The sequence below is a fragment of the Sturnus vulgaris genome, chromosome 1 (assembly GCF_052056855.1).
Source record: "Sturnus vulgaris isolate bStuVul1 chromosome 1, bStuVul1.hap1, whole genome shotgun sequence".
Taxonomy (NCBI): Eukaryota; Metazoa; Chordata; class Aves; order Passeriformes; family Sturnidae; genus Sturnus; species Sturnus vulgaris.
The window spans coordinates 129,136,588-129,146,118 of record NC_142243.1 but is presented as its reverse complement, the minus strand read 5'-3'; the positions used below and the strand labels follow the sequence as shown (position 1 = coordinate 129,146,118).

At 31.2% G+C, this 9,531-nt stretch overlaps 1 long non-coding RNA gene across 1 annotated transcript in view; it reads right to left on the bottom strand.

Moving 5' to 3' along the window:
- Positions 1–328: 328 nt before the first annotated feature.
- The window catches only part of LOC148225520 (uncharacterized), a 33,384-nt gene continuing 24,181 nt past the window's right edge, over positions 329–9,531 (bottom strand). Inside the window, exon 3 of the long non-coding RNA XR_015804610.1 lies at positions 329–1,438. This is a non-coding gene — a long non-coding RNA (uncharacterized LOC148225520). The remainder of the gene's footprint in view (positions 1,439–9,531) is intronic.

Below are 9,531 nucleotides of genomic sequence, written 5' to 3'. Positions count from 1 at the left end.
TAACTCAGTTTCAATATGCATTATTCAAAGGTGACCTTGATTTGAACCATAATATATGATGATCATTCTGCTCAACAGTGAGGTTTGAATTAAGCATTGATCCGTGGAGAAGAATGTGAGTTTCCTAATAAGACTTAAAGAGATGCAGCCTTTAGACTGCAGATGCATATCCACTGTACTGTTAAGTTCTGTAGAAATAAACACATGGGCAGTAATAGGCAGGACAGGGAAACAGTGGTCTATGTTCATAATTTGTTCTCAGGCAACAGAGACAAAGAACTGATAGTAGAAGTTATTTACTGAATCATTTCAACAAACGAATGCAGAAAACATATTTTGAAGGAAAAATGATACCACAAAGAGTAACTCTCACAAAACAAAACAACAAAACCCGTTTATCATCAGGCATCATTTCCCATTTGAAAATGGGAACATACTATCTCAAATAAACAAATACTACATTTTAAAGTGTGCCTGTTTTATCTTCCATAGCTTAGCTTACAATGAACAATCAGACAGAACTTTATAAGTAGTTCCACAATAATTTTAACATTTTAGGACATGAGAGGAATTTAGAAATGGAAAGTCAATGAAAGTCATGTTCCTCTGTGTTGAATAACCAACATAGCAATCTTTTTCAAACAAGTTTGACACAGAACAGATACACTCCCAAGAAATTTTTAATCTTTTAATATCCTTTGTGCTAAAGATTCTGATTTTTGAACTTTTTTATCTGAAACATTTTGTTATACGCATACTAAAGACTTTACATCTATCTATAGTTTAAGTGCATTAACCCCATTTCCATGAAAAACAGTTTATTGCATTTTAAATAGTGAATAATATATTTATTTTCTCCACCCTTTTGTTATTTCTGGGCTAAACACCTTCTTCTAATCTTTCCTCATACATCATGCTTCCTAAATGCTGATTGTTCATTTTAAAAAAATCTTTTAAACTCTCTTCAGTTATTCCATGCCTTTTTTTGAGACGGGATGATAAGGACTGGGCACAAAACTTCAGCTGAGACCATATGCAGCCATTCTGTTCATTCATCCCAATAAGATATTTTTGGTTTTTTTACAGTCCTATGGGCTAGAGGACAGATGTTACTGATTGATCACTCAGGACCATTATTACCTTCTTGATCTAGAGATTATTTGTGTCAGCCATGTCACTACTTTAAGAACTCTAAAAATTACTCCTTTTGGCTTTCTGCCCACATATACACAATATCATGTGCAATGACTGTGGAAGTTTCACCATAAATACAAAATATTTATACCACCAAAAAATAATAACATTGCCTAGCTGGCAGTAAAATACGAACAATATTGGTTTTTTATTACAAAAATGAAGAAGGAGAGAATCATTACTATGGTGATCTGCTGTTGGAATTCACTGGCAACAACACCACGTTCATGAATCAGGATGTGTTCTGAAAAGAAGAAAAATGGAAATTAGTTTTTTGGTTTTTTGTTTAGACAGAAATACCTATTACTCACTTTAAAATTATAATATACCAATTAGTATGATCAGATATAGCATATATTTGATTGTAAGCTGTATATTTTGTTAACAGCAATGAACAGCTAAAGAATTTTCTTTTCACATGAGAAGTCAAGCTGATGCATGGAAAATTAAATCAAAACTATTTAAAATTATATTTAAAAAAAAAAAGAATTAGAAAATGGCCATAACCACTCCTGCTTAGATAAGTCCATAAAGACTCTTAAAGGAGATTCTTCAAATGTTTATTCCTGTTTTAAAAATTATAATGTTATTATTTCAGAAATCTCAAAACTTGAAAAGTGAGGAAAGCTATATGAAAAAGCAACCGTGTTATTTATGTTTGTACAAGTAAAACATTCTAAATATAGTTGAAGCTTTTGAAGGTTTTTTCTTTATATATATTTTTAGACCTAAAGATAAATCCGAAAGAATTAGTATTACTATAACAACCAAGTTCCATCTCTATATATGTGCTCCACAGAGAATAGTATTTTTTATCTTAGTGAACAAAAATCAAAAATAACTAGTTTGGATCCAAAGTGGAATACAGAACATGGAAATGGATTTTTCTCTAAATAAGTGCAGATACTCAAATTAATTAGCAAAATGTCCTTTGTGATTGTGAGGACCAAGTAGCCATTTCTAGAGTCTTATTCAGCATATAAAACAAGTACAAAGCTCCCTAAAATAGATCAGCTAGGCAGTGGCTGTGTTCTACAAGTATTTTTTTTCTCTGCACTTACTGTCAAGAGAAGTGATGGTGGCTTGATGTGGAGAGAGATCCACATTGCCAGCACCTCACCCCAGGTAAATGGGTCCCTCCCACAGCTGCTTATGCAGAGAGAGTGGTTAAGTACCTGCTTTATTGGTTCTCAAAATGCACTTTTGAGCTGTGCACGCTCTATCTAAGCTGGTTTTTCATACAGACAGAGCAATTAATGGCAGCAATGGCTCAGGCATCTTCATAGATTCCCTACGTGTGCTTGAACGTTCATCGCTGTGCACAGAACAATGGGCTCTGTGGACACTCATTTCTGTGAAATGCATATGCTTTCCTATAGAATTAGTACATATTACTGCATAGAATCAGACATGTTAGTATATAGATAGTACAAGAGTTAACGTGCATTATAATCCCATTGAAGATCAGGCAGATAATTCTGGTTTTTACACCATCAGATTTACCCTTCTCATGTTAGGATATAAAAATACAACTAATTATGGGGTTGATTACTAGAGTGACTACTAGCCAGAAATTCCAGTGCAAATCATGGTACAATCATGTAATCATACTGCAGAAATATCATGAGGGAAAATGAAAAATTTATTGTAACTAATTCATATAAAATTATAGGTTGTAATTTGAGGTTGAGATAACAGAAATACACAAAGTAGTATTTTTGTCAGAAAAAGTTTTACATAATTTTTCATTTTGGAATTAATAATGCTTCAGAAAACTTTTAAAAAAATAAAAAAATTTCACAAACCTAAAATGAAAAGAGTTCCTTTAGTTCTTCCAGCAATGTTATTCAGGGTAGCTTCCAATAGATTACCATATGCCTTTTCATTGCTATAACTTTACAATATTTAAACATAATTCTATATGATGTAAAGTGTTAAAAAAAAAGCAAAAACAGATAAAAAATAAAAATTCATGTAGACAGAATATTACCTGCACTGTGAAAGAACCAACCTTCACAAGTGAGGAATGATCCAGAACAGAATGGACTTTTATTTATAAAAATCTCTGCTTAGAGGGAGTTAAATGCAGTCACATTGATCATATTAGAGCACCACTTCTATCAGTAGATTGATCAAAAAATAATGAGACTCTTGACAATGGACTTGATTTGAAGTTCAGAAACCAAGAAAAATAGTCTCAGCTGTCCACTGGGAAATCTTATGGGAGGTATTATATCTTACTTTTAGTAGAATTTAAAATACTGCACAATAAACTATAAAATTTATGAGACAAATGTTATATATCTTCTTTGGGTAATGACATAGTTCTTGTTCTCAACCCAAGTAGAACTTTTTTTACAATCATAGTATTACTTCAAGGAAATATGCTTCCTTGGTTCTCAAAATAATATAGGAGATATCATATTACATACCATAATAAAACCATTTGGAAAACATTTATGGTATAAAAAGACATATTTGAATATTTTTTGGCTATAGACATCTTCTAACAGCCATTTAAAATAATACACCATCAATTATAAAAAAAGATACAAGAATTTTCAAAATCATAAATATGCAGATATACCCAAAAAGGCCTCTTAGCTTACCACACAATGTAAATTTTTGAAACATAGACATCTGGTCATCCATCAGCAGTACGAGGACTCTGATTTATGCAAAGAATTATGCAAAAAATTACTTACATTACTTTATTTAGAAGCTTAAAACTCTTATAATTTCCTCATTTTTTAAAATTACTTGAAAGCATTTTTTTCTTGTGGGAAAGGAGGCATTGAGACTTCTGATTCATACAGGAAAAACCATGGGATTTTTTTTTCAATTTGTGATTTACAATGAATTGAAAATAAGTACCAGTTGTGGGAGCAGTGTTTGAGTTTAAACTGTTTCTATGAAGCAAAAACGAGTGTGAATCACTTGTTATCTGATGTTCACTCATTATGTAATGTTCTCTGTGTTGTGATATTAATTTATTCTCATCAGGAAATAAACAAAAAAATAAGGAAGGAAACAAACAAAAGAAAAAGCTGAGATGTTCCATGATGTCATTGAGCCATATAGTCATTGAAATACAAGGACCTTAATTAAAGACAAAAACTTCCTTTGTATGATAAGCAAAATGAAAAAATACACAAATTTCACATATGAAAGCCCTTAGAATGTGGAATGTTTTCCCACTTCATAAAGTTCAAAGGTGGGAAAAAAGCACCAAAATCTCAAAAATTTTAAAAGCATATTTTAGCATATTATTCAAATATCAACATAGTTATTCTCAAAATACCCTTTTCTCCCTCTCTTGTCCATAATTACTTTGGGTTTATTTTATTATTTACATTATTTAAGTTATTGCTCACTTTTTCCTTAAAACTTTAAAAATTATTAAATCCTCAAAAAACTTTTCACCATCAGAATGGGTGTAACATCTAATATCCTGACAGGTTTTTAGTGACTATACACACACTGGAATGTTTGGAAATACATACATACCCAGCAGAAGGTAAATGTATATTTGACATGAAACCATACCAGAATTTATCTGCCACATTCAGGGTCATAACTAATGCCTTAAAATGCTACTTTAGAATGACTCACAGAGATCCATGCAATTAGACTATTTTGTAAGATAGAACAGGAATATCCACTTCCCTAGCAAAGAATCTGTCTCTTGGTAGCATATTAAATAAGACTTTTAATTATTAATTATGTAAATATGACCTTTTTAATTATTCATTATGTCATAGTGATGCAATAATAAACATGAGGAAAAAGAAACAAAATTTGTTATAGTATCTCCATCCCTAAAATGAGAGAATGTATATACAGAATCAGACTTAACTGTGGATTACAGTGGATTGGCTGCATCCTAGTGAAGAGGTTTTACTGAAAAAAAGAATGTGATATAAAACAAATAAGCTTCAGAAGTTTTTCCAGGAACGAATTGCATTTCACAAAGAATATTTATCATTTCTGCAGCTAACATTATTATAGTTTATTATATTTTATTTATATATACATAATTATATTATATATTACTTACATTCTTCTTTAAAAATATAGGCTATCTGACATACCCTGTAAAATGTAAATGTCTGACCATGCTAAATGTCAGGGCCTTTGTTATATCCATTGCATCACAAGACTATATCTCATATTTTTCCTATACCCTCCTTTTAACTTGATTTCATGTCTTAGCTTGTCTTAAGGACAGGGAAGAATAACTTGGTATGACAGGATCACTGCTAAATTTTGCTTAATGATCAACCTTTGCTACCTATCTTCCTGATCTCATTCAGGGTCAAGTACAAGAAAGCCTCTAAAATTTATCTTTAAGTTCTTCTTCCTCTCCTGTGCATTCTTTCTCTTTTATCTTGAAGTTTCTTAGGCTACCTTGAGGATAAATTTGTGTATTCTTAAAATGAAGTTGTTATTATTGTTATTCTAATAAATATACTCAGTTTTGATAAAAAGTGAACTATTATATTTAGCATTTAATGAAACCATATGTAGGTAGTAGGTTCATTTGCAAATATCTGAATTCCCATTCCATATTTTAAATGAAGAAGGTTAACAAGATACAAGAATTAAACTTTCCTTTTACAGATTTATAAGTGTAAAAATGGATAGTAAGTGTAAACCTTTAAGCAGTTAAGCAGCATTTTCTATGAATAAAGATGAAATTAAAGAACAAGAAAACTGTTTGATCCAATTTTATATGCCCTATCATAAATCATTGTTAAGAAGAGACTAGTGCGTGTTAAATGAGTCTTATATATTAAGTACAATGCTTTGAAGTACTAAATTAGTCTATTAGATCAAGAGAAATTAATTCTTCATTGAAATAGATCTACAAAAGCTAGAGGACTAGCAAATATTTCCTTTTTTTATTACAGTACTGGTTCTATGCAATATTGAAGATTGCCACAGTTGAAAATATTATTAGAAGACTTCTACTTCTGTATTGACACGAAAAATTTTAAAAGCATCTCTATCAGAGAATATCAAACAATTTGGATGCATGTACAAAAAAATCTCATTAATTTGAACATAAAAGGAATGACAGAGAGGTAATACTGTATTATATAAAAACCATGAGCATTTCAAAGGAAGAACGTAAAAGAGTGGATTAAAAGTACAATATGTGCATACTAAATCTACTAAAATCTAATTTATATTCCAGACAAAAAAAGATATAAGAAGGTATCGAGGTAATACAGGACACAAAATGCATACAATTTGGTTCAATACCAGGAAGAGGATGGAAGTGTTTTCATTGTTTAAAATCTAGGACTGTTCATGATTATGAATATTTGCAAAAGTCAGGGAGAATTTGCACAAACCTCATGGTTTGTTTGCATCCCAAAATTACGGTTTCATGGTGCTCTTGGAGCTGGACTTTCATGACAACCTTTCTTCACCAGAACAGATAACAGTGGGAATATATAATAAGGGCAGTTGTGTCTGATAGAAATATACACATATATATTAATTCATTTTCTGGAGAGAGCACGTTGCAGTATTTTCACTGTGTAGCTTCAGGGTCTACGACAAAATAAGAATATAAAAATATTCAATAGTTTTAATAATATATAATTATGCAGTGGACAGTCACGCAGAGTGTCTTGGACCCAAGCTTGATTATGATCTTAAAATTCAAATTCTTGAAATTCATTTGTGCCAGCCTAACTTGCTTACTATGGAACAGTATGAGTCCATTACTATATCAACTTTCTGTTGCAGAACAATATAAGAAAAATGTAAATGAAAATACTCAACTCGCCTCAAAAAATTCCTTGTTTTCAAAGATAATGCTATGTCAATGCTTTTGTTTATTTTCTTTAGATCAATTTAAATAATAGTTTTGATTAATGCAATGATTTGATATGCAGAAAGGAAATTAAAAGGCTGCCAAATAAAAAAGTGCATATATATTTATAATTTCCATTAAAAAAAATTAAATTAAGAACTGAAGACATGTAGATGTTATGTTCTGCAGATACATACATCTTCATGTGTATATATGTCATATCTTTTTATAACATTAAGATACAACTCATCTGATTAAGTACATTAATCTGATTAAGTACATTAATCTTCTCATAATATTAATATAGTTTATAATTCACAAAATATGTCTTATTTTAGTTTGTGTTATCATGTATTATAGAAGTAGTTGTCCTTTTATTTTGTTTGCTTACGAATTTAACTCCAGAGAATCTCCTCGGCCTTTAACAATGATCACATATGCTCCTTTGAAAAAACCCACACAAATCTTCAGCCAGAGCAAATTGCTGCAGTTCTGTAATTAAATGGTTATTGTGACAAATGGAGGCAGATGTCATGACTTCATTACCTGAAGTCGATTTTAGTTGCACAGGTATAGCTGATAATAAATATAGCCCATGCACATCTTCCCATGTGGAAATGAGGCTGTGGATAAATACAAATGCAAGAATACCAATACTGTACTAGTGCTGGAACTGAACTACAACATACTTTTAATTCTGTGAGGTAATTCACTTGGGAATTTTTAAATATTATAGACCCCACAGAAGGGTATTGGCAACAAAATTGATTGTACAAAGAGCTTTACATGTGATCCTTCTCTGTCAGGGCTGACCTGCTGGTGTGTTGTTCATGCAAGGTACTGCCACCAAGTATGGACTGGCTGCTGATATTTAGATATAAATATTTATTACGGTTTTCTCAACCCCTAATGTTTTCTGGTCACATTGTATAGGACTTAAGAACATTTTAATAAGTATTTGTTCAAGCAAGCAGCAATGGAAGCATTTACTGAAGGCACTGCTAAACCATTTTAGTTCATGGAAGTTCCCTCTATCCCTGCAAAATGCTACAAGAATATCCTCTGGTCTCAAGCAGTGGTAGAAATTAAGTAGAGCCTACAGCCTTTCTTTTCCAACTCTACATGTACACTTAATATGTGTGGAAAGAACATTACACTGACAACTAAGCTTTAGGGGAAATCAGCTATACTGTCTTCTACTTCATTGTATCAGCCCTGTAATCTTCAGTTATTTTCCCTTTTAACATCACACTCTGAAGCATAGTTGATTAGATTGCCTAATGGTAGGGAAGCATATGGAAAAAAAAATTGAATTATTACTTGCTAAAGAAAATAAAAAGCAATGAATTAGGTCCAGTGTACATGCTGTTAGAGCAGTGCTTGAACTGCATTACTTGATTTTCTTAAATCAAATGCTTTATGTTTTTAATTATAATATTTATTGTGTGAGTGGATGATTATGGAAAATCTGCACTCACATATTGTGTTTTATTTACTCAATACATATTATTGTGCATGTATGAAATACACTGAACATGTGGAAAGATACTGCTTTATTTCCTGCCCAAAGAAAAAGTAGATAATTTTTTGCGCACTATTCCGTAGGGACTGGTAACAACCTTCTGTCTTCATAGCGTGACGTTTTTCTTGTAATAATAATAATTCACTTATTTATTTTTGTCCATAGCAACTGTTCTGCTACTAGAAGTAAAGTTATAGACATAATTTTAGTTTTGTTAATATGAGTAATTACACCTATTTAGAAATGTTGTAAGCCTTATTTTTGTTTTTATTAAGCTTCAATTATCATTCAATTGGAAGATTTAAGATTGTCTGCTGTCAACTTCTTAAAGACTTGCACCTAACACACCAGATCAGATTCTTCTACCACTAAATCTCCAATGTTTCAGAATTTAAATTAGCTCCTTTAGCTACAAAGGTTCACCTAATGAAATTACTTATCACACACATCCAGAGAAAAATAATGAGACAGATGGAGGCATCAATTTCCAAATAATTTCCTTTTAAAAAATGAGATTGCATAAAAAGATTTTCCCTAGGACAAATTGTTGAAAGATATATTTTTGATTCGTGAGAAACCTGGAAAAATTCTCTATGTGTTAGTTGTCAGGTTTATAATTCTTTCAATACCAATTTCCAACAAGACAACGTGTAAATGTCAAAGATCTTGGGTGTTGATAAAATTTTTTAAAAGTCATCAGTCTCGGTAGCTTGAAGCCATCCAGAAAACTATAGTTTTCTTTAACATGTGGTTCAGCAGTTTATTTTCAGCAATATTATCTTTTTTCTAAGAAAGGTAGCAGAAGATAACTGCTGTATTACCATGAAAAGGTACCACCAGTATTGTGAAGTGTTCAAAATCTATTTGCATTTTATTAAAGCTGTCTGAAATATCTCTTTTAAGCATCTGACATATTTCATACTTCTGATAATAAAACTCCTTACAGATGAGTTACATTGCAAAATAATTCAATATTTCTGCTAATTATGAT